Source organism: Platichthys flesus, chromosome 9 (genome assembly GCF_949316205.1).
Source record: "Platichthys flesus chromosome 9, fPlaFle2.1, whole genome shotgun sequence".
In the NCBI taxonomy this organism is placed as follows: domain Eukaryota; kingdom Metazoa; phylum Chordata; class Actinopteri; order Pleuronectiformes; family Pleuronectidae; genus Platichthys; species Platichthys flesus.
Genome location: NC_084953.1, coordinates 7,617,326 through 7,644,441, shown reverse-complemented (window position 1 = coordinate 7,644,441; position 27,116 = coordinate 7,617,326). Strand labels below are relative to the sequence as shown.

At 41.4% G+C, this 27,116-nt stretch overlaps 1 protein-coding gene and 1 long non-coding RNA gene across 6 annotated transcripts in view; one reads left to right on the top strand and one right to left on the bottom strand.

The window, feature by feature from the left end:
- The window catches only part of rabgap1l (RAB GTPase activating protein 1-like), a 179,272-nt gene that overhangs the window by 103,184 nt on the left and 48,972 nt on the right, over positions 1–27,116 (bottom strand). The window lies entirely within an intron of this gene.
- Positions 8,825–11,586, top strand: LOC133960892 (uncharacterized). 2 transcript variants are annotated; one of them, XR_009921947.1, is made up of 4 exons: positions 8,825–8,963; positions 9,736–9,787; positions 10,055–10,190; positions 11,010–11,586. It is a non-coding gene; the product is annotated as an uncharacterized LOC133960892 (long non-coding RNA). The 2 variants fall into 2 exon arrangements; XR_009921946.1 differs by having other exon boundaries at positions 10,055–11,586.

The window sequence follows — 27,116 nt, the reverse complement described above, 5'->3', positions numbered from 1 at the left end:
AGGGGTTCACATGGAAAATATATGTTCAATTATGTAAAGGGTGATTTTTGTTACTATTATACTAATGGAGATTTAGCACTTGCTACACATTGTAAGAGCAGCTGTTCAAAGGAGCACTACGTCTTTTAAGGCTCTTTATTCAGAGTCACGGTGTTGATGTCCTGTCACGTGTTACAGTGAAAAATAACCGTGTCTCCCACCTTCAGTATTTAAATCGTTAATCTCAGACAGACTTCACTGAATTCTTTTGTTAAATATGAGTAAGTCATAGCCTTGTAACTTTACTAGAACAGACAGTGTCATACAGAGTTGTGGGTTTATATGCACTACCTATTTCCTAATCTGAAATGATTATGCTCTGATTAACTTTGAACTAATATTTTATTTTTACCATTTAAAAGTCTGTTAATTACTTAACCTGGCCCATGTATGACTTTACATATCTGTGTATTGGTTTCATGTTCCTCTAGAAGGTCCAACTTGACACACAACTTGAATCCAACCAGACTGAACACTGACTCCAGGTACAGACCTGATTTCATTACTTAAAAACAATCAAAGTATTGCACATAATACATAATGTATTAAATTATAATGCAATACTTTTAATGTGAAATAGCTCCATTAAAAACATTCATTGTCATGGTAGTGCACGTTTTAATCCAAAAGCATATTCAAATACACAGTTGAATATCCACAGAAAATAAGATTACACACTTTGTTCATATGTAACTCTTCCTCTACAATAATGACGATCACTTTCATGTTTCCTATCATTTTATTAGGGACAGACGAGCCTGAAGGACACAGCTGTGATGACCATGTTCTGTCTCTTATGGCAAAGCAGAAATATAAAACACTGGGTTCTTATCTAAAGTGTATCAAATCAGATCTCCACCATGTTGCTGCTGAGGACATCAGGTGCTGCAGTTCTTCATCTATGAAGAGAAAAAACGCACTGTTAAAGAATGTTTTGTGTTGTGTATAAAGCACAACAGATTTCAGATAGAACTGTTGTACTGTGGTCTTGGTTTATATCCTCATGGTGAAATGTACATATTTTAAGTCCCTTCTGATAAAAGTGCTGAAAGAAATACAACATTGTACAAATACATAAAATGTCTTTCTACCTCATCAGTACTATTCAAGGTGATAATCTCCCACAGACCTATTGATAACAGTCCAAATCAAGTCTTTCCACTTCTCTCAGTGTGAAAACATAATTCTATAATTAATTTGAGAACTGTTTACAACACTGATGTGTGGAGATTAAAATCATACCTAAACTGTCTAATTCACTGTAAAACTCCATGACATTCGCAGGCCATCTGTAGTTAAGGGAGCAACGCATGGAGTGATGTGTAGATTACTAGTTTGATGATGCATGAGGAGAGGCGGTGGTCAAGTGGCAGAAACTTGGACTATGGGCAGAGAAGGTCTCTGGTTCGTCTTTGGTTCGACTCCATGGAGAGACAACAAAAGTCGAACCTGGATTGATCTGTCCAAAAATCCAAGAGTCTCCCTACCCTCTCTAGTGCCCATGAGCAAGGCACCTCACTCCCCCAACATCTGCTCCCCCGAGCGCCGTACATGGTCGCTCACTGCTCTGTGTGTCCTGCACCAGATGGGTAAAAAGCAGCGATTAAATTTCCCTACCTGCATGCGTGTGCCTTTGCATGTGTTTTGGATGAATACATGGATTTTAATCTTAATCTTTTAATCTTAATCAGTTGTCTTCCAGTTGACCAGCATGAAGCTGCAGATCTCCACCATGTTGCTGCTGGGGACATCAGGAGCTGCATTAATGAGGAGCAGAAGCGTACTGTTATGAATGTTTTGTGTTGTTTATGAAGCACTACTTATTTCAGCTAGAACCGATGTACTAGGGTCTGGGTTTGTATCCTAATGGTTAAATGCACATACTTTAAATCGCTTTTGATAAAACGTGACAAAGAAATACAACATTGTACACATAGATAAAATGTCTTTCTACCTCATCTGTAATATTCAAGGTGATGATCTCCCACAGAGCTGTTGATAACAGTCCACATCAAGTCTCTCCACTTCCCTCAGTGTGAAAACATAATTATATAATTAATTGGAGAAGTGTTTACAACACTGATGTGTGGACATTATAATGTTATCACTACTGTCTAATTCACTCTACAACTCCATGACAGACTAAATAAACGATGTGAAAATAGTAATGGCGGATATACCATCCTGTATCAGAATATTGGTGAAACAGTTACTATCACATGAAACGTACACGTGTAGCGTATTGATAGTAACTCATTAAAAAAAATAATGTCACAACCAAAACAAGACTGTCGAGTTATCTTGCTTCAATCTGTTCATTAGACGTGATAAATAAACGGTAACTTTTATAACAATTACATATTACAAAAAACTTGAGGCATGTAAGCATATGATGATAGATAAAGCAATATGTTATGTTGGATAGTTTCAAGGTTACTTACCTCTAGTTCAGCACCAGCGGCTGGCCAGAAGAAGTGGAGCGATCTTCCTTGCCGCACAGGGCAAACGCAGGCAATGTGGAGACGAGCGCTTGGTCATCGAACGTTCTCTCTTCCCCGACCGCAACAGACTTGAAATTGCCTGTGCTCGGGCCCGTTAGTGCTACAACGTAGCCCTAGTTATTATTATTATTAGGGCCCGAGCACCGAAATCGGTGAGAGGACCTATTGAAATTGAAAAGATTATTATTATTATTATTTTTCTTCGCTCAGTGAATTGGCTTTTTGAGGGCTTTAACGTGCTCAAAAAGTTTCTAAAGTGTACAGTAAATTACAAATGTGCGCAAGTTTACGTTTTCTGAAGTATTTTGAAAAGGGCGTGGCAAAATGGCTCAAGAGCGCCACCTACGGAAAAGCCCCTCATTTAGCATTCACCGATTCTCAAAAAAAACATAGACTATTGTGTCTCATGACAAGATGCACAAAAAAGTCCATCAGTGCATTATGAATAACGCAGCAGGAAGCCCGCCAGTTTGACTTTAGTGGCCATTTCGGTCATATTCCATATTTTTTCTTTGATGTACTTGTCGTACAGCTTTCATCAGATCAACTTCAAATTTAGACGATCGTCATCACAACAAATTGGAGATCTAAAGTTATTGAAGGATTACGTTTTAGCAAAACCGTCTGACCGTGGTGTGGCGTTAAAGTTTGATGAAACGCCATCAAAACACAAGCTTCCATATTTCAGACATATTTTGTCCAATTGAGTCCAAACTAGACACATACGACAAGAATCGCGACCAGAAGACATCGGTGCAGAAATTGTGACTTACAATCACAGCGCCCCCTGGGGGCAACAGGAAATGTCTTGTTTTTAAGACGTGTTATGTTTTTATGTACTACTCGGAGAGCTTTCATCAGATCAACTTAAAAATTAGATGGGACTCTACAAAACAAGATGAAGATCTAAAGTTATCAATAGTTAAACTTTTCATCACACCGTGTGACCGTGGTGAGGTCTCAAAGTTCAACTAAACGCCAATATAAGCAAGCTTCTGTAACTTAGACATATTTTGTCCAATCGACTCCAAACTACACATATAAGACAAGAGTCGCGACCGGAAGACATCTACCTAGAAATCATGACTTAAAAGGAAAGCGCCCCCTGGTGGCATCAGGAAATGTCTTGTTTTTGTACATCGTGCGCTTTGATTTATTTGTCGGAGAGCTTTCATCACATCAATTTAAAATTTAGACGGGTGGCATCACAACAAGATGGAGATCTAAAGTTATCAAAGAAACAACTTTTCGACACACCGTCTGACTGTGGCGGGGCGTCAAATCAGCTCACCATGACACACGAAACCGCTTAAAGGGGACATATTCGCTTTAAAGGGGACATATTATTTCCATTTCAACACAGTTGATATGGTTCCTTGGGGTCTTAATGAAATGTCTGTAAAATATTTTGGTAAAAATACCCCAAGGATAATTTAAAACAGCACCTTTTTACTCTGTCTAAAACAGACCTCGTCAGATCAACCTGCCCCCATCTTACCCCACCCCCTTTCACCCCTCTCATCCCTCCCCCTTCTCACCCCTCCCCCCTCTCATGGAGGTGTAGGACATGTGCTTGAATGTGTTCTCACTACAGAATGCATTCAACATCTATAGGGCAGATTATGGGCCTCGTGAAAATTTACGTAATCTGGGGTATTTGGAAATGGGTGTGGCAAAATGGCTCAACAGCGCCACCAACGGTGCTTTCCCTCATTTACGGAGAAACACCTCATTTAGCATTCACTGATCCGCACGAAATTGAAGACAGTTGTGTATCATCACCAGATGCACAAAAAACGCGCTCGGAGCAATATGAAAAACGCAACAGGAAGCACGCCATTTTCGATTTCGTCGCCATTTTGGTCATATTCCATAATCTTTTACTTTGATATACTTCTCGTACAGCTTTCATCACATCAACTGAAAATTTAGACGAGTGTCATCACAACAAGATGGAGATCTAAAGTTATGAAAGAAACAACTTTTCGTCACACTGTCTGACTGTGGCGGGGCGTCACATCAGCTCGCCATGACACACGAAAACGCTTTAACTTCCGTGTTCATGGGTCCATCTCCCTCAAACTACATGTGTGTATCATCAGCCCCCCTCCCTTGAAGATATTCAGATGGTTTTAAAGAATGGGCGTGGCAAAATGGCTCAACAGCGCCACCAACGGAGCTTCCCCTCATTTATGGAGAAACACCTCATTTAGAATTCACTGATCCTCACGAAATTGTAGACAGTTGTGTATCATCAGATGCACAAAAAACGCGTTCGGAGCAATTTGAAAAACGCAACAGGAACCCCGCCATTTTCGATTTGGACCATATTCCATGTTTTTTATTTTCAAGTAGTTCTTGGAGAGCTTTCATCAGATCAACTGAAAATTTAGACAAGTGTCATCACAACAAGATGGAGATCTAAAGTTATTGAAAGATCAATTTTTCGCCACACCGTGTGACCGTGGTGAGGCGTCAAAATGTGACTAAACGCCATCAAAACACAAGCTTCTGTATCTTGGACATATTTGGTCCAATCGAGTTCAAACTACACATGTAAGACAAGAAGCGCGACCTGATGACATCAACAAAGACACCATGACACCATAAAATCATAGCGCCACCTGCTGGCTACAGGAAGTAAAGCGTTTATCTTGCAGCAGTGCAAGATAAAGAGCGCTTGGTCATCGAACGCTCTCTCTTCCCCGACCGCAACAGACTTGAAATTGCCTGTGCTCGGGCCCGTTAGTGCTACAACGTAGCCCTAGTTATTATTATTTCCCTTTGGGGGGCTTTTTCAGGGTCTAGACATGCTCAAAAAGTTATGAAACTTTGCAGGAAATTCAAGGTCTGCGGATATTTTAGTATTCTGGAGTAATTGGAATTGGGCGTGGCAAAATGGCTCTACAGCGCCCCCTGGAACCAGCCCCTAGGTTTCCACATGACGGATTTTCATCAAAATCTGGATATAGGTGTATCGTGACCAGTCATGAAAAAAAGTCTCATGGAGCATTATGAAAAACGCAACAGGAAGTCCGCCATTTTGCTTTTAGTGGCCATTTTGGCAATATCCCACATTTTTACTTTTACGTACTTGTCCCAGGGCTTTCATCAGATCAACTTCAAATTCAGATGAGTGTCATCACAACAAGATGGAGATAAAAAATGATTGAGGGATTTTTTTTTTATCACACCGTGTGACCGTGGCATGGCGTTAAAAATTGGTTACACGCCATCAAAACACGGGCATCTGTATCTCGGACATACATGTTCCAATCAAGTCCAAACTAGACATGTAAGACAATAGTCCCCGCCTGATGACATCTATGCATAAATGATGACTTAAAACCGCAGCGCCCCCTGGTGGCAACAGGAAATGTCTTGTTTTTTGCTTGTCTTACACTTGGATGAATTTCTCCTCATCCACTGACCTCAACCATGTCAAACTGTATCAAATGGGTCCCAAGACATTGACAATGAAGACATAAGATTACCGTGACTTTTCGTCAAACGCCATATGAATGGCGTGGCATTAAAGTTCATCAACTCGCCGTGAAACACGAAATTGCTGTAACTTCAGTGTTCATGATTCTATCTCTCTCAAACTACATGTGTGTAACAACAGCCCCCCCCTGAAGATATTCATATGGTTTTAAGAAATGGGCGTGGCAAAAAAACTGACCAGCGCCCCCTATAGGGCAACCCCGGCACTACGATGGCCGACATTTATACAAATCTATCGGGACATGTGTCGTTTCATAACAAACAAAAAAATATCTTGGATAGGTATGCTTGACCAAACAGGGAGGCCGCCATTTTGGATTAAGTGGCCATTTTTTTTCCATATTCCACATTTTTACTTGATGCACTTGTCCCAGGGCTTTCATCAGATTAACTTCAAATTAAGATCAGTGCCATCACAACAAGATGGAGATAAAAAGTGATTAAGAGATTGACCTTTCGTCACACCGTGTGACCGTGGCGTGGCGTCTTGAGTTTGATTAAACGCCATCAAAACACGAGGTTCTGTATCTCGGACATACATTGTCCAATCGAGTCCAAACTAGACATGTAAGACAAGGGTGCCATCCTGATGACATCTACACAGAAATTATGACTTGAAATTACAGCGCCCCCTGGTGGCTACAGGAAGTGACATGTTTTATACTTTGATGAACTGCTCCTGGCTGCTTTAAGATATACAGCTCAAATGAACTCAGTCAAGTCATTGAATCAAGGTCAGAATTGTGACATTTCCTCAAACCATGTAAACATTGATGTTTGGCGAAGGATCATCCTTCGCCAAAGGACACGATGTTTTCATAATTACACTGTGCATTGTCCTATCACTACCAAACTTCTGTCACATGATAAGAGTACAAGCCTGAACAGCTCTATGTGTCAATATTTCCTTAGTGTCATAGCGCCACCTACTAATTCACCAGGAAACAGGAAGTACTTTGTTAATCCACTCTGCATTATCCAACCGGCTCCAAACTACTGACCTATGATCACAATACTGATCTGAACAGCTCCACATATAAATATTAGTTCAGGGTCATAGCGCCACCTACTGATCAGTGTGAAAATTAAGTTGTGTTAAAATTGTCCAATTGACACAAAATTGCTCACGCTACATCAGAGCGCCTACATGAACAGATATATATGTCTGTGCGTAATAATAGTGATGGCGCCACCTACTGGCAAACCTACTGCCGCAGAGCGCAAAACGCATGCAACGTGGAGAAGTGCATGCTCGATCGATGATGTGCGCTTGGTCATCGATCGCTCTCTCCACCGACCGCAACAGGCTTCAACGTGCGGGTGCTCGGGCCCGCAAGTGCTACAACGTAGCCCTAGTTATTATTATTATTATTATTATTAGGGCCCGAGCACCGAAATCGGTGGGAGGCCCTATTGAAATTGAAATGATTATTATTATTATTATTATTATTATTTTTCTTAGCTTAAATGAATTGGCTTTTTGAGGGCTTTAATGTGCTCAAAAAGTTGTAGGAGTTTAAAGTAAATTCGAAGGCGGCGTAAAATTACGTATTCTGGAGTATTTTGAAAAGGGCGTGGCAAAATGGCTAAAGAGCGCCACCTACGGAAAAGCCCCTCATTTAGCATTCACCGATCCTCAAAAAAAACAAAGATTATTGTGTATCATGACTAGATGCACAAAAAAGTCCATCAGTGCATTATGAATAACGCAACAGGAAGCCCGCCAGTTTGACTTTAGTGGCCATTTTGGTCATATTCCATATTTTTTCTTTGATGTACTTGTCGTACAGCTTTCATCAGATCAACTTCAAATTTAGACGATCGTCATCACAACAAATTGGAGATCTAAAGTTATTGAAGGATTACGTTTTAGCAAAACCGTCTGACCGTGGTGTGGCGTTAAAGTTTGATTAAACGCCATCAAAACACGGGCTTCTATATCTCAGACTTATTTTGTCCTATCGAGTCCAAACTACACACATAAGACAAGAGTAGAGATATGAAGACATCTATACAGAAATCGTGACTTAAAGTGACAGCGCCCCCTGGTGACAGCAGGAAAAGTCTTGTTTTTGTCACGTTTTATGTTTTTATATACTAGTCGTACAGCTTTTATCAAATCAACTTAATATTTAGACGACTGTCATCACAACAAAATGAAGATCTAAAGTTATTGAAAGATCGACTTTTCGTCAAACCGTGTGATTGTGGCGTGGCGCTAAAGTTTGATGAGACTTCGGTGAAACGCACTAAAACACGAGCTTCTGTATCTTGGACATATTTTGTCTAATCAAGTCCAAACTAGACACATAAGACAATAGTTGCGATATGAAGACATCTATACAGAAATCGTGACTTAAAATGACAGCGCCCCCTGGTGGCAGCAGGAAATGTATAGCTGACACTCTGATGTATTCCTGCTCATCCAATATGCAAAACCATGTCAAACTTTGTTTAATGGGTCTCAAGACATTGATAATGTAGCCATAAGATTATTGTGACTTTTTATCATGCGGTTTATTAATGGCATGGCTTGAAAGTTCATCAGCTCGTCGGAGAGAGTCCCATTGAATCCCATGTTAAAATGCCCAATTTTAGAGTAGAATTAAACCTGTTTACAGCATTATTCAAACTTTGGTTTTAGTCTCAATCGCTATGTTCTTCCTTCATTAAAACTCTGAGGGGGTGAACTTTTTCGTAACTACCTCTATATCGCTATAATAAGCGATATAGTGGTTTGAAATTTACGTGACGTCACAGTGAGCTGCGCCCTCCCTTCTCCTTACTTTTTCCTGTGTCATTGAACACAACTCGAGACTTTCGAAACCTCCCACTCAGTATCGGATGAATAACACAGTTTGATGTTTTGCTTGTTCTGCTGACGGACACGTTAAAGACGTCTGCGCTCCCGTTTCTGTGGTAAGTCAAGCTCAGTATTTTATTTAGATGTGTAGAAGTGATTCGCAGGGTGTTTTAGTACCATGCATTCGAGCTAACGTCCGTTAGCATGGAGGCTAAATACGAACTCCGATCTGGGGCATTAACTCCTGTTTAATGCGAACGGCACTATTACCGACACACACCGATATGAACCGACATGAGTAGGTCCGCCCAGCAGTGGCATGCGTTAGTTTATGAGGTTAAATCTGAGACAGGAGACTGTGTGTGTCCGGTGAATTAGCTCCATCAGGATATCTATTGCTATAAAATGGTTTCACTCGCCAAGGCATTTGACTTGACAATGTTACACAGTTAGTTATTCTACTGAAACAGACTTACAGTGATCAATTGAAACGTGCGTATTTAAAGTCACATCTGTATTTTAAGAGCAGATGTTTAAAGGGGAATTCAACTTCCAAAGCTCTTTATTCAGAGTATTGTTATGATGTCTTACAGAGAAAGCTAAACGTTCTGCTGCCTGCACTGTTTACATTGTAATCTCAGGCAGATTTCACTGAATTGTTCTGTTAAATATAAATAAATTATAGCATTGTATCTTTATTAGAACAGACAGTGTAATAGAGAATTTGATGCTGATGTACACTAACTATTTCCTAAGCTGAAATGATTATGATCTGTTTAACTTTGAAGTAATACACTTCCTTTTTTACCATTTAAAGTGTGTTAAGGACTTAACCTGGCACATGTATGACTTTACACATTTGTATATTTATGTTGAAATTTTCTCTAGCATGTCCAGCATGAGACAACTGGAATTCAACCACATTGAACACCGACTTCAGGTACAGACCTCTTTTCATTAATTACAAACAACCATGGCAAAGTACTGCACATAATACATTGTGTATTAAATAATATATGCAATACTTTGAATGTGAAATAACTCCATACTGTACATTCATTGTCATGGTAGTGCACGTTTTAATCCAAAAGCATATTCAAATACACAGTTGAATATCCACAGAAAATAAGATTACACACTTTGTTCATATGTAACTCTTCCTCTACAATAATGACGATCACTTTCATGTTTCCTATCATTTTATTAGGGACAGACGAGCCTGAAGGACACAGCTGTGATGACCATGTTCTGTCTCTTATGGCAAAGCAGAAATATAAAACACTGGGTTCTTATCTAAAGTGTATCAAATCAGATCTCCACCATGTTGCTGCTGAGGACATCAGGTGCTGCAGTTCTTCATCTATGAAGAGAAAAAACGCACTGTTAAAGAATGTTTTGTGTTGTGTATAAAGCACAACAGATTTCTGATAGAACTGTTGTACTGTGGTCTTGGTTTATATCCTCATGGTGAAATGTACATATTTTAAGTCCCTTCTGATAAAAGTGCTGAAAGAAATACAACATTGTACAAATACATAAAATGTCTTTCTACCTCATCAGTACTATTCAAGGTGATAATCTCCCACAGACCTATTGATAACAGTCCAAATCAAGTCTTTCCACTTCTCTCAGTGTGAAAACATAATTCTATAATTAATTTGAGAACTGTTTACAACACTGATGTGTGGAGATTAAAATCATACCTAAACTGTCTAATTCACTGTAAAACTCCATGACATTCGCAGGCCATCTGTAGTTAAGGGAGCAACGCATGGAATGATGTGTAGATTACTAGTTTGATGATGCATGAGGAGAGGCGGTGGTCGAGTGGCAGAAACTTGGACTATGGGCAGAGAAGGTCTCTGGTTCGTCTTTGGTTCGACTCCATGGAGAGACAACAAAAGTCGAACCTGGATTGATCTGTCCAAAAATCCAAGAGTCTCCCTACCCTCTCTAGTGCCCATGAGCAAGGCACCTCACTCCCCCAACATCTGCTCCCCCGAGCGCCGTACATGGTCGCTCACTGCTCTGTGTGTCCTGCACCAGATGGGTAAAAAGCAGCGATTAAATTTCCCTACCTGCATGAGTGTGCCTTTGCATGTCTGTGCATGTGTTTGGGATGAATAAATGGATTTTAATCTTAATCTTTTAATCTTAATCAGTTGTCTTCCAGTTGACCAGCATGAAGCTGCAGATCTCCACCATGTTGCTGCTGGGGACATCAGGAGCTGCATTAATGAGGAGCAGAAGCGTACTGTTATGAATGTTTTGTGTTGTTTATGAAGCACTACTTATTTCAGCTAGAACCGATGTACTAGGGTCTGGGTTTGTATCCTAATGGTTAAATGCACATACTTTAAATCGCTTTTGATAAAACGTGACAAAGAAATACAACATTGTACACATAGATAAAATGTCTTTCTACCTCATCTGTAATATTCAAGGTGATGATCTCCCACAGAGCTGTTGATAACAGTCCACATCAAGTCTCTCCACTTCCCTCAGTGTGAAAACATAATTATATAATTAATTGGAGAAGTGTTTACAACACTGATGTGTGGACATTATAATGTTATCACTACTGTCTAATTCACTCTACAACTCCATGACAGACTAAATAAACAATGTGAAAATAGTAATGGCGGATATACCATCCTGTATCAGAATATTGGTGAAACAGTTACTATCACATGAAACGTAAACGTGTAGCGTATTGATAGTAACTCATTAAAAAAAATAATGTCAAAACCAAAACAAGACTGTCGAGTTATCTTGCTTCAATCTGTTCATTAGACGTGATAAATAAACGGTAACTTTTATAACAATTACATATTACAAAAAACTTGAGGCATGTAAGCATATGATGATAGATAAAGCAATAGGTTATGTTGGATAGTTTCAAGGTGACTTACCTCTAGTTCAGCACCAGCGGCTGGCCAGAAGAAGTGGAGCGATCTTCCTTGCCGCACAGGGCAAACGCAGGCAATGTGGAGACGAGCGCTTGGTCATCGAACGTTCTCTCTTCCCCGACCGCAACAGACTTGAAATTGCCTGTGCTCGGGCCCGTTAGTGCTACAACGTAGCCCTAGTTATTATTATTATTTCCCTTTGGGGGGCTTTTTCAGGGTCTAGACATGCTCAAAAAGTTATGAAACTTTGCAGGAAATTCAAGGTCTGCGGATATTTTACTATTCTGGAGTAATTGGAATTGGGCGTGGCAAAATGGCTCTACAGCGCCCCCTGGAACCAGCCCCTAGGTTTCCACATAACGGATTTTCATCAAAATCTGGATATAGGTGTATCGTGACCAGTCATGAAAAAAAGTCTCATGGAGCATTATGAAAAACGCAACAGGAAGTCCGCCATTTTGCTTTTAGTGGCCATTTTGGCAATATCCCACATTTTTACTTTTACGTACTTGTCCCAGGGCTTTCATCAGATCAACTTCAAATTCAGATGAGTGTCATCACAACAAGATGGAAATAAAAAATGATTGAGGGATTTTTTTTTTATCACACCGTGTGACCGTGGCATGGCGTTAAAAATTGGTTACACGCCATCAAAACACGGGCATCTGTATCTCAGACATACATGTTCCAATCAAGTCCAAACGAGACATGTAAGACAATAGTCCCCGCCTGATGACATCTATGCATAAATGATGACTTAAAACCGCAGCGCCCCCTGGTGGCAACAGGAAATGTCTTGTTTTTTGCTTGTCTTACACTTGGATGAATTTCTCCTCATCCACTGACCTCAACCATGTCAAACTGTATCAAATGGGTCCCAAGACATTGACAATGAAGACATAAGATTACCGTGACTTTTCGTCAAACGCCATATGAATGGCGTGGCATTAAAGTTCATCAACTCGCCGTGAAACACGAAATTGCTGTAACTTCAGTGTTCATGATTCTATCTCTCTCAAACTACATGTGTGTAACAACAGCCCCCCCCTGAAGATATTCATATGGTTTTAAGAAATGGGCGTGGCAAAAAAACTGACCAGCGCCCCCTATAGGGCAACCCCGGCACTACGATGGCCGACATTTATACAAATCTATCGGGACATGTGTCGTTTCATAACAAACAAAAAAATATCTTGGATAGGTATGCTTGACCAAACAGGGAGGCCGCCATTTTGGATTAAGTGGCCATTTTTTTTCCATATTCCACATTTTTACTTGATGCACTTGTCCCAGGGCTTTCATCAGATTAACTTCAAATTAAGATCAGTGCCATCACAACAAGATGGAGATAACAAGTGATTAAGAGATTGACCTTTCGTCACACTGTGTGACCGTGGCGTGGCGTCTTGAGTTTGATTAAACGCCATCAAAACACGAGGTTCTGTATCTCGGACATACATTGTCCAATCGAGTCCAAACTAGACATGTAAGACAAGGGTGCCATCCTGATGACATCTACACAGAAATTTTGACTTGAAATCACAGCGCCCCCTGGTGGCAACATGAAGTGACATGTTTTATACTTTGATGAACTGCTCCTGGCTGATTTACAATATACAGCTCAAATCAGCTCAGTCAAGTCATTAGATCATGGTCAGAATTGTGACATTTCCTCAAACCGTGTAAACATTGATGTGCGGCGAAGGATTTTCCTTCGCCAAAGGACACAATGTTATCATAACTCCACTGTGCATTGTCCTATCACTACAAAACTTCTGTCACATGGTCAGAGTCCAAGCCTGAACAGCTCTATGTGTCAATATTTCCTCAGTGTCATAGCGCCACCTACTGATTCGCCAGGAAACAGGAAGTACTTTGTTAATCCACTCTGCATTATCCAACCGGCTCCAAACTACTGACCTATGATCACAATCCTGAATAGAACAGCTCCATATATAAATATTAGTTCAGGGTCATAGCGCCACCTACTGATCAGTGTGAAAATTAAGTTGCGGAAACATTGTCCAATTGACACAAAATTTCTCACGCTACATCAGAGCGCCTACTTGAACAGATATATATGTCTGTGCGTAATAATAGTGATGGCGCCACCTACTGGCAAACCTACTGCCGCAGAGCGCAAAACGCATGCAACGTGGAGAAGTGCATGCTCGATCGATGATGTGCGCTTGGTCATCGATCGCTCTCTCCACCGACCGCAACAGGCTTCAACGTGCGGGTGCTCGGGCCCGCAAGTGCTACAACGTAGCCCTAGTTATTAGGGCCCGAGCACCGAAATCGGTGAGAGGACCTATTGAAATTGAAAAGATTATTATTATTATTATTTTTCTTCGCTCAGTGAATTGGCTTTTTGAGGGCTTTAACGTGCTCAAAAAGTTTCTAAAGTGTACAGTAAATTACAAATGTGCGCAAGTTTACGTTTTCTGAAGTATTTTGAAAAGGGCGTGGCAAAATGGCTCAAGAGCGCCACCTACGGAAAAGCCCCTCATTTAGCATTCACCGATCCTCAAAAAAAACAAAGATTATTGTGTATCATTACTAGATGCACAAAAAAGTCCATCAGTGCATTATGAATAACGCAACAGGAAGCCCGGCAGTTTGACTTTAGTGGCCATTTTGGTCATATTCCATATTTTTTCTTTGATGTACTTGTCGTACAGCTTTCATCAGATCAACTTCAAATTTAGACGATCGTCATCACAACAAATTGGAGATCTAAAGTTATTGAAGGATTACGTTTTAGCAAAACCGTCTGACCGTGGTGTGGCGTTAAAGTTTGATGAAACGCCATCAAAACACAAGCTTCCATATTTCAGACATATTTTGTCCAATTGAGTCCAAACTAGACACATACGACAAGAGTCGCGACCAGAAGACATCGGTGCAGAAATTGTGACTTACAATCACAGCGCCCCCTGGTGGCAACAGGAAATGTCTTGTTTTTAAGACGTGTTATGTTTTTATGTACTACTCGGACAGCTTTCATCAGATCAACTTAAAAATTAGATGAGACTCTACAAAACAAGATGAAGATCTAAAGTTATCAATATTTAAACTTTTCATCATACCGTGTGACCGTGGTGAGGTCTCAAAGTTCGACTAAACGCCAATATAAGCGAGCTTCTGTAACTTAGACATATTTTGTCCAATCGACTCCAAACTACACATATAAGACAAGAGTCGCGACCGGAAGACATCTACCAAGAAATCATGACTTAAAAGGAATGCGCCCCCTGGTGGCATCAGGAAATGTCTTGTTTTTGTACATCGTGCGCTTTGATTTATTTGTCGGAGAGCTTTCATCACATCAATTTAAAATTTAGACGGGTGGCATCACAACAAGATGGAGATCTAAAGTTATCAAAGAAACAACTTTTCGACACACCGTCTGACTGTGGCGGGGCGTCAAATCAGCTCACCATGACACACGAAAACGCTTAAAGGGGACATATTCGCTTTAAAGGGGACATATTATTTCCATTTCACCACAGTTGATATGGTTCCTTGGGGTCTTAATGAAATGTCTGTAAAATATTTTGGTAAAAATACCCCAAGGATAATTTAAAAAAGCACCTTTTTACTCTGTCTAAAACAGACCTCCTCAGATCAACCTGTTTTGAGGGCTTTAATGTGCTCAAAAAGTTGTAGGAGTTTGCAGCAAATTCGAAGGTGGCTTAAATTTACGTATTCTGGAGTATTTTGAAAAGGGCGTGGCAAAATGTCTCAAGAGCGCCACCTACGGAAAAGCCCCTCATTTAGCATTCACCGATCCTCAAAAAAAACATAGACTATTGTGTATCATGACTAGATGCACAAAAAAGTCCATCAGTGCATTATGAATAACGCAACAGGAAGCCCGCCAGTTTGACTTTAGTGGACATTTTGGTCATCGTCCATATTTTTTCTTCGATGTACTTGTCGTACAGCTTTCATCAGATCAACTTCAAATTTAGATGATCGTCATCACAACAAATTGGAGATCTAAAGTTATTGAAGGATTACGTTTTAGCAAAACCGTCTGACCGTGGTGTGGCGTTAAAGTTTGATGAAACGCCATCAAAACACAAGGTTCCATATTTCAGACATAGTTTGTCCAATTGAGTCCAAACTAGACACATACTTCAAGAGTCGCGACCAGAAGACATCACTGCAGAAATTGTGACTTAGAATCACAGCGCCCCCTGGTGGCAACAGGAAATGTCTTGTTTTTAAGACGTGTTATGTTTTTATGTACTACTCTGAGAGCTTTCATCAGATCAACTTAAAAATTAGATGACACTCTACAAAACAAGATGAAGATCTAAAGTTATCAATATTTAAACTTTTCATCATACCGTGTGACCGTGGTGAGGTCTCAAAGTTCGACTAAACGCCAATATAAGCGAGCTTCTGTAACTTAGACATATTTTGTCCAATCGACTCCAAACTACACATATAAGACAAGAGTCGAGACCGGAAGACATCTACCTAGAAATCATGACTTAAAAGGAAAGCGCCCCCTGGTGGCATCAGGAAATGTCTTGTTTTTGTACATCGTGCGCTTTGATTTATTTGTCGGAGAGCTTTCATCACATCAATTTAAAATTTAGACGGGTGGCATCACAACAAGATGGAGATCTAAAGTTATCAAAGAAACAACTTTTCGACACACCGTCTGACTGTGGCGGGGCGTCAAATCAGCTCACCATGACACACGAAAACGCTTAAAGGAGACAAATTCGCTTTAAAGGGGACATATTATTTCCATTTCACCACAGTTGATATGGTTCCTTGGGGTCTTAATGAAATGTCTGTAAAATATTTTGGTAAAAATACCCCAAGAATAATTTAAAACAGCACCTTTTTACTCTGTCTAAAACAGACCTCCTCAGATCAACCTGTTTTGAAGGCCCCGCCCCCCTCTCACCCCGCCCCCATCTTACCCCACCCCCTTTCACCCCTCTCATCCCTCCCCCTTCTCACCCCTCCCCCCTCTCATGGAGGTGTAGGACATGTGCTTGAATGTGTTCTCACTACAGAATGCATTCAACATCTATAGGGCAGATTATGGGCCTCGTGAAAATTTACGTATTCTGGGGTATTTGGAAATGGGTGTGGCAAAATGGCTCAACAGCGCCACCAACGGTGCTTTCCCTCATTTACGGAGAAACACCTCATTTAGCATTCACTGATCCTCACGAAATTGAAGACAGTTGTGTATCATCACCAGATGCACAAAAAACGCGCCGGAGCAATTGGAAAAACGCAACAGGAACCCCGCCATTTTCGATTTGGACCATATTCCATGTTTTTTATTTTCAAGTACTTCTTGGAGAGCTTTCATCAGATCAACTGAAAATTTAGACGAGTGTCATCACAACAAGATGGAGATCTAAAGTTATTGAAAGATCAATTTTTCGCCACACCGTGTGACCGTGGCGAGGCGTCAAAATGTGACTAAACACCATCAAAACACAAGCTTCTGTATCTTGGACATATTTGGTCCAATCGAGTTCAAACTACACATGTAAGACAAGAAGCGCGACCTGATGACATCAACAAAGACACCATGACTTAAAATCATAGCGCCACCTGCTGGCTACAGGAAGTGAAGCGTTTATCTTGCAGCAGTGCGCAAATGCATGCAACGCTGAGACGAGCGCTTGGTCATCGAACGTTCTCTCTTCCCCGACCGCAACAGACTTGAAATTGCCTGTGCTCGGGCCCGTTAGTGCTACAACGTAGCCCTAGTTATTATTATTTCCCTTTGGGGGGCTTTTTCAGGGTCTAGACATGCTCAAAAAGTTATGAAACTTTGCAGGAAATTCAAGGTCTGCGGATATTTTAGTATTCTGGAGTAATTGGAATTGGGCGTGGCAAAATGGCTCTACAGCGCCCCCTGGAACCAGCCCCTAGGTTTCCACATAACGGATTTTCATCAAAATCTGGATATAGGTGTATCGTGACCAGTCATGAAAAAAAGTCTCATGGAGCATTGTGAAAAACGCAACAGGAAGTCCGCCATTTTGCTTTTAGTGGCCATTTTGGCAATATCCCACATTTTTACTTTAACGTACTTGTCCCAGGGCTTTCATCAGATCAACTTCACATTCAGATGAGTGTCATCACAACAAGATGGAGATAAAAAATGATTGAGGGATTTTTTTTTTATCACACCGTGTGACCGTGGCATGGCGTTAAAAATTGGTTACACGCCATCAAAACACGGGCATCTGTATCTCGGACATACATGTTCCAATCAAGTCCAAACTAGACATGTAAGACAATAGTCCCCGCCTGATGACATCTATGCATAAATGATGACTTAAAACCGCATCGCCCCCTGGTGGCAACAGGAAATGTCTTGTTTTTTGCTTGTCTTACACTTGGATGAATTTCTCCTCATCCACTGACCTCAACCATGTCAAACTGTATCAAATGGGTCCCAAGACATTGACAATGAAGACGTAAGATTACCGTGACTTTTCGTCAAACGCCATATGAATGGCGTGGCATTAAAGTTCATCAACTCGCCGTGAAACACGAAATTGCTGTAACTTCAGTGTTCATGATTCTATCTCTCTCAAACTACATGTGTGTAACAACAGCCCCCCCCTGAAGATATTCATATGGTTTTAAGAAATGGGCGTGGCAAAAAAACTGACCAGCGCCCCCTATAGGGCAACCCCGGCACTACGATGGCCGACATTTATACAAATCTATCGGGACATGTGTCGTTTCATAACAAACAAAAAAATATCTTGGATAGGTATGCTTGACCAAACAGGGAGGCCGCCATTTTGGATTAAGTGGCCATTTTTTTTCCATATTCCACATTTTTACTTGATGCACTTGTCCCAGGGCTTTCATCAGATTAACTTCAAATTAAGATCAGTGCCATCACAACAAGATGGAGATAAAAATTGATTAAGAGATTGACCTTTCGTCACACCGTGTGACCGTGGCGTGGCGTCTTGGGTTTGATTAAAAGCCAACAAAACACGAGGTTCTGTATCTCGGACATACATTGTCCAATCGAGTCCAAACTAGACATGTAAGACAAGGGTGCCATCCTGATGACATCTACACAGAAATTATGACTTGAAATTACAGCGCCCCCTGGTGGCTACAGGAAGTGACATGTTTTATACTTTGATGAACTGCTCCTGGCTGATTTACAATATACAGCTCAAATCAGATCAGTCAAGTCATTAGATCATGGTCAGAATTGTGACGTTTCCTCAAACCGTGTAAACATTGATGTGCGGCGAAGGATTTTCCTTCGCCAAAGGACACGATGTTATCATAACTCCACTGTGCATTGTCCTATCACTACAAAACTTCTGTCACATGGTCAGAGTCCAAGCCTGAACAGCTCTATGTGTCAAAATTTCCTCAGTGTCATAGCGCCACCTACTGATTCGCCAGGAAACAGGAAGTACTTTGTTAATCCACTCTGCATTATCCAACCGGCTCCAAACTACTGACCTATGATCACATCCTGAATAGAACAGCTCCATATATGAATATTAGTTCAGGGTCATAGCGCCACCTACTGATCAGTGTGAAAATTAAGTTGTGTTAACATTGTCCAATTGACACAAAATTGCTCACGCTACATCAGAGCGCCTACATGAACAGATATATATGTCTGTGCGTAATAATAGTGATGGCGCCACCTACTGGCAAACCTACTGCCGCAGAGCGCAAAACGCATGCAACGTGGAGAAGTGCATGCTCGATCGATGATGTGCCCTTGGTCATCGATCGCTCTCTCCACCGACCGCAACAGGCTTCAACGTGCGGGTGCTCGGGCCCGCAAGTGCTACAACGTAGCCCTAGTTATTATTATTTCCCTTTGGGGGGCTTTTTCAGGGTCTAGACATGCTCAAAAAGTTATGAAACTTTGCAGGAAATTCAAGGTCTGCGGATATTTTAGTATTCTGGAGTAATTGGAATTGGGCGTGGCAAAATGGCTCTACAGCGCCCCCTGGAACCAGCCCCTAGGTTTCCACATAACGGATTTTCATCAAAATCTGGATATAGGTGTATCGTGACCAGTCATGAAAAAAAGTCTCATGGAGCATTATGAAAAACGCAACAGGAAGTCCGCCATTTTGCTTTTCGTGGCCATTTTGGCAATATCCCACATTTTTACTTTTACGTACTTGTCCCAGGGCTTTCATCAGATCAACTTCAAATTCAGATGAGTGTCATCACAACAAGATGGAGATAAAAAATGATTGAGGGATTTTTTTTTTATCACACCGTGTGACCGTGGCATGGCGTTAAAAATTGGTTACACGCCATCAAAACACGGGCATCTGTATCTCGGACATACATGTTCCAATCAAGTCCAAACTAGACATGTAAGACAAAAGTCCCCGCCTGATGACATCTATGCATAAATGATGACTTAAAACCGCAGCGCCCCCTGGTGGCGACAGGAAATGTCTTGTTTTTTGCTTGTCTTACACTTGGATGAATTTCTCCTCATCCACTGACCTCAACCATGTCAAACTGTATCAAATGGGTCCCAAGACATTGACAATGAAGACATAAGATTACCGTGACTTTTCGTCAAACGCCATATGAATGGCGTGGCATTAAAGTTCATCAACTCGCCGTGAAACACGAAATTGCTGTAACTTCAGTGTTCATGATTCTATCTCTCTCAAACTACATGTGTGTAACAACAGCCCCCCCCTGAAGATATTCATATGGTTTTAAGAAATGGGCGTGGCAAAAAAACTGACCAGCGCCCCCTATAGGGCAACCCCGGCACTACGATGGCCGACATTTATACAAATCTATCGGGACATGTGTCGTTTCATAACAAACAAAAAAATATCTTGGATAGGTATGCTTGACCAAACAGGGAGGCCGCCATTTTGGATTAAGTGGCCATTTTTTTTCCATATTCCACATTTTTACTTGATGCACTTGTCCCAGGGCTTTCATCAGATTAACTTCAAATTAAGATCAGTGCCATCACAACAAGATGGAGATAAAAAGTGATTAAGAGATTGACCTTTCGTCACACCGTGTGACCGTGGCGTGGCGTCTTGAGTTTGATTAAACGCCATCAAAACACGAGGTTCTGTATCTCGAACATACATTGTCCAATCGAGTCCAAACTAGACATGTAAGACAAGGGTGCCATCCTGATGACATCTACACAGAAATTATGACTTGAAATTACAGCGCCCCCTGGTGGCTACAGGAAGTGACATGTTTTATACTTTGATGAACTGCTCCTGGCTGATTTACAATATACAGCTCAAATCAGATCAGTCAAGTCATTAGATCATGGTCAGAATTGTGACGTTTCCTCAAACCGTGTAAACATTGATGTGCGGCGAAGGATTTTCCTTCGCCAAAGGACACGATGTTATCATAACTCCACTGTGCATTGTCCTATCACTACAAAACTTCTGTCACATGGTCAGAGTCCAAGCCTGAACAGCTCTATGTGTCAATATTTCCTCAGTGTCATAGCGCCACCTACTGATTCGCCAGGAAACAGGAAGTACTTTGTTAATCCACTCTGCATTATCCAACCGGCTCCAAACTACTGACCTATGATCACAATCCTGAATAGAACAGCTCCATATATGAATATTAGTTCAGGATCATAGCGCCACCTATTGATCAGTGTGAAAATTAAGTTGCGGAAACATTGTCCAATTGACACAAAATTGCTCACGCTACATCAGAGCGCCTACATGAACAGATATATATGTCTGTGCGTAATAATAGTGATGGCGCCACCTACTGGCAAACCTACTGCCGCAGAGCGCAAAACACATGCAACGTGGAGAAGTGCATGCTCGATCGATGATGTGCGCTTCGTCATCGATCGCTCTCTCCACCGACCGCAACAGGCTTCAACGTGCGGGTGCTCGGGCCCGCAAGTGCTACAACGTAGCCCTAGTTAGGGCCCGAGCACCGAATGGTGAGAGGCCCTATTGAATCTGTAAGGATTTTTATTATTATTATTAGGGCCCGAGCACCGAATGGTGAGAGGCCCTATTGAATCTGTAAGGATTTTTATTATTATTATTATTATTATTAGGGCCCGAGCACCGAATGGTGAGAGGCCCTATTGAATCTGTAAGGATTTTTATTATTATTATTATTATTATTTCCCTTTGGGGGGCTTTTTCAGGGTCTAGACATGCTCAAAAAGTTATGAAACTTTGCAGGAAATTCAAGGTCTGCGGATATTTTAGTATTCTGGAGTAATTGGAATTGGGCGTGGCAAAATGGCTCTACAGCGCCCCCTGGAACCAGCCCCTAGGTTTCCACATAACGGATTTTCATCAAAATCTGGATATAGGTGTATCGTGACCAGTCATGAAAAAAAGTCTCATGGAGCATTATGAAAAACGCAACAGGAAGTCCGCCATTTTGCTTTTAGTGGCCATTTTGGCAATATCCCACATTTTTACTTTTACGTACTTGTCCCAGGGCTTTCATCAGATCAACTTCAAATTCAGATGAGTGTCATCACAACAAGATGGAGATAAAAAATGATTGAGGGATTTTTTTTTTATCACACCGTGTGACCGTGGCATGGCGTTAAAAATTGGTTACACGCCATCAAAACACGGGCATCTGTATCTCGGACATACATGTTCCAATCAAGTCCAAACTAGACATGTAAGACAATAGTCCCCGCCTGATGACATCTATGCATAAATGATGACTTAAAACCGCAGCGCCCCCTGGTGGCAACAGGAAATGTCTTGTTTTTTGCTTGTCTTACACTTGGATGAATTTCTCCTCATCCACTGACCTCAACCATGTCAAACTGTATCAAATGGGTCCCAAGACATTGACAATGAAGACATAAGATTACCGTGACTTTTCGTCAAACGCCATATGAATGGCGTGGCATTAAAGTTCATCAACTCGCCGTGAAACACGAAATTGCTGTAACTTCAGTGTTCATGATTCTATCTCTCTCAAACTACATGTGTGTAACAACAGCCCCCCCCTGAAGATATTCATATGGTTTTAAGAAATGGGCGTGGCAAAAAAACTGACCAGCGCCCCCTATAGGGCAACCCCGGCACTACGATGGCCGACATTTATACAAATCTATCGGGACATGTGTCGTTTCATAACAAACAAAAAAATATCTTGGATAGGTATGCTTGACCAAACAGGGAGGCCGCCATTTTGGATTAAGTGGCCATTTTTTTTCCATATTCCACATTTTTACTTGATGCACTTGTCCCAGGGCTTTCATCAGATTAACTTCAAATTAAGATCAGTGCCATCATAACAAGATGGAGATAAAAAGTGATTAAGAGATTGACCTTTCGTCACACCGTGTGACCGTGGCGTGGCGTCTTGAGTTTGATTAAACGCCATCAAAACACGAGGTTCTGTATCTCGGACATACATTGTCCAATCGAGTCCAAACTAGACATGTAAGACAAGGGTGCCATCCTGATGACATCTACACAGAAATTATGACTTGAAATTACAGCGCCCCCTGGTGGCTACAGGAAGTGTCATGTTTTATACTTTGATGAACTGCTCCTGGCTGATTTACAATATACAGCTCAAATCAGATCAGTCAAGTCATTAGATCATGGTCAGAATTGTGACGTTTCCTCAAACCGTGTAAACATTGATGTGCGGCGAAGGATTTTCCTTCGCCAAAGGACACGATGTTATCATAACTCCACTGTGCATTGTCCTATCACTACAAAACTTCTGTCACATGGTCAGAGTCCAAGCCTGAACAGCTCTATGTGTCAATATTTCCTCAGTGTCATAGCGCCACCTACTGATTCGCCAGGAAACAGGAAGTACTTTGTTAATCCACTCTGCATTATCCAACCGGCTCCAAACTACTGACCTATGATCACAATACTGATCTGAACAGCTCCACATATAAATATTAGTTCAGGGTCATAGCGCCACCTACTGATCAGTGTGAAAATTAAGTTGTGTTAACATTGTCCAATTGACACAAAATTGCTCACGCTACATCAGAGCGCCTACATGAACAGATATATATGTCTGTGCGTAATAATAGTGATGGCGCCACCTACTGGCAAACCTACTGCCGCAGAGCACAAAACGCATGCAACGTGGAGAAGTGCATGCTCGATCGATGATGTGCGCTTGGTCATCGATCGCTCTCTCCACCGACCGCAACAGGCTTCAACGTGCGGGTGCTCGGGCCCGCAAGTGCTACAACGTAGCCCTAGTTATTATTATTATTATTATTATTATTATTATTATTTCCCTTTGGGGGGCTTTTTCAGGGTCTAGACATGCTCAAAAAGTTATGAAACTTTGCAGGAAATTCAAGGTCTGCGGATATTTTAGTATTCTGGAGTAATTGGAATTGGGCGTGGCAAAATGGCTCTACAGCGCCCCCTGGAACCAGCCCCTAGGTTTCCACATAACGGATTTTCATCAAAATCTGGATATAGGTGTATCGTGACCAGTCATGAAAAAAAGTCTCATGGAGCATTATGAAAAACGCAACAGGAAGTCCGCCATTTTGCTTTTAGTGGCCATTTTGGCAATATCCCACATTTTTACTTTTACGTACTTGTCCCAGGGCTTTCATCAGATCAACTTCAAATTCAGATGAGTGTCATCACAACAAGATGGAGATAAAAAATGATTGAGGGATTTTTTTTTTATAACACCGTGTGACCGTGGCATGGCGTTAAAAATTGGTTACACGCCATCAAAACACGGGCATCTATATCTCGGACATACATGTTCCAATCAAGTCCAAACTAGACATGTAAGACAATAGTCCCCGCCTGATGACATCTATGCATTAATGATGACTTAAAACCACAGCGCCCCCTGGTGGCAACAGGAAATGTCTTGTTTTTTGCTTGTCTTACACTTGGATGAATTTCTCCTCATCCACTGACCTCAACCATGTCAAACTGTATCAAATGGGTCCCAAGACATTGACAATGAAGACATAAGATTACCGTGACTTTTCGTCAAACGCCATATGAATGGCGTGGCATTAAAGTTCATCAACTCGCCGTGAAACACGAAATTGCTGTAACTTCAGTGTTCAAGATTCTATCTCTCTCAAACTACATGTGTGTAACAACAGCCCCCCCCTGAAGATATTCATATGGTTTTAAGAAATGGGCGTGGCAAAAAAACTGACCAGCGCCCCCTATAGGGCAACCCCGGCACTACGATGGCCGACATTTATACAAATCTATCGGGACATGTGTCGTTTCATAACAAACAAAAAAATATCTTGGATAGGTATGCTTGACCAAACAGGGAGGCCGCCATTTTGGATTAAGTGGCCATTTTTTTTCCATATTCCACATTTTTACTTGATGCACTTGTCCCAGGGCTTTCATCAGATTAACTTCAAATTAAGATCAGTGCCATCACAACAAGATGGAGATAAAAAGTGATTAAGAGATTGACCTTTCGTCACACCGTGTGACCGTGGCGTGGCGTCTTGAGTTTGATTAAACGCCATCAAAACACGAGGTTCTGTATCTCGGACATACATTGTCCAATCGAGTCCAAACTAGACATGTAAGACAAGGGTGCCATCCTGATGACATCTACACAGAAATTATGACTTGAAATTACAGCGCCCCCTGATGGCTACAGGAAGTGACATGTTTTATACTTTGATGAACTGCTCCTGGCTGATTTACAATATACAGCTCAAATCAGATCAGTCAAGTCATTAGATCATGGTCAGAATTGTGACGTTTCCTCAAACCGTGTAAACATTGATGTGCGGCGAAGGATTTTCCTTCGCCAAAGGACACGATGTTATCATAACTCCACTGTGCATTGTCCTATCACTACAAAACTTCTGTCACATGGTCAGAGTCCAAGCCTGAACAGCTCTATGTGTCAATATTTCCTCAGTGTCATAGCGCCACCTACTGATTCGCCAGGAAACAGGAAGTACTTTGTTAATCCACTCTGCATTATCCAACCGGCTCCAAACTACTGACCTATGATCACAATACTGATCTGAACAGCTCCACATATAAATATTAGTTCAGGGTCATAGCGCCACCTACTGATCAGTGTGAAAATTAAGTTGTGTTAACATTGTCCAATTGACACAAAATTGCTCACGCTACATCAGAGCGCCTACATGAACAGATATATATGTCTGTGCGTAATAATAGTGATGGCGCCACCTACTGGCAAACCTACTGCCGCAGAGCGCAAAACGCATGCAACGTGGAGAAGTGCATGCTCGATCGATGATGTGCGCTTGGTCATCGATCGCTCTCTCCACCGACCGCAACAGGCTTCAACGTGCGGGTGCTCGGGCCCGCAAGTGCTACAACGTAGCCCTAGTTATTATTATTATTAGGGCCCGAGCACCGAATGGTGAGAGGCCCTATTGAATCTGTAAGGATTTTTATTATTATTAGGGCCCGAGCACCGAATGGTGAGAGGCCCTATTGAATCTGTAAGGATTTTTATTATTATTATTATTATTATTATTATTATTATTATTATTATTATTTCCCTTTGGGGGGCTTTTTCAGGGTCTAGACATGCTCAAAAAGTTATGAAACTTTGCAGGAAATTCAAGGTCTGCGGATATTTTAGTATTCTGGAGTAATTGGAATTGGGCGTGGCAAAATGGCTCTACAGCGCCCCCTGGAACCAGCCCCTAGGTTTCCACATAACGGATTTTCATCAAAATCTGGATATAGGTGTATCGTGACCAGTCATGAAAAAAAGTCTCATGGAGCATTATGAAAAACGCAACAGGAAGTCCGCCATTTTGCTTTTAGTGGCCATTTTGGCAATATCCCACATTTTTACTTTTACGTACTTGTCCCAGGGCTTTCATAAGATCAACTTCAAATTCAGATGAGTGTCATCACAACAAGATGGAGATAAAAAATGATTGAGGGATTTTTTTTTTATCACACCGTGTGACCGTGGCATGGCGTTAAAAATTGGTTACACGCCATCAAAACACGGGCATCTGTATCTCGGACATACATGTTCCAATCAAGTCCAAACTAGACATGTAAGACAATAGTCCCCGCCTGATGACATCTATGCATAAATGATGACTTAAAACCGCAGCGCCCCCTGGTGGCAACAGGAAATGTCTTGTTTTTTGCTTGTCTTACACTTGGATGAATTTCTCCTCATCCACTGACCTCAACCAGGTCAAACTGTATCAAATGGGTCCCAAGACATTGACAATGACGACATAAGATTACCGTGACTTTTCGTCAAACGCCATATGAATGGCGTGGCATTAAAGTTCATCAACTCGCCGTGAAACACGAAATTGCTGTAACTTCAGTGTTCATGATTCTATCTCTCTCAAACTACATGTGTGTAACAACA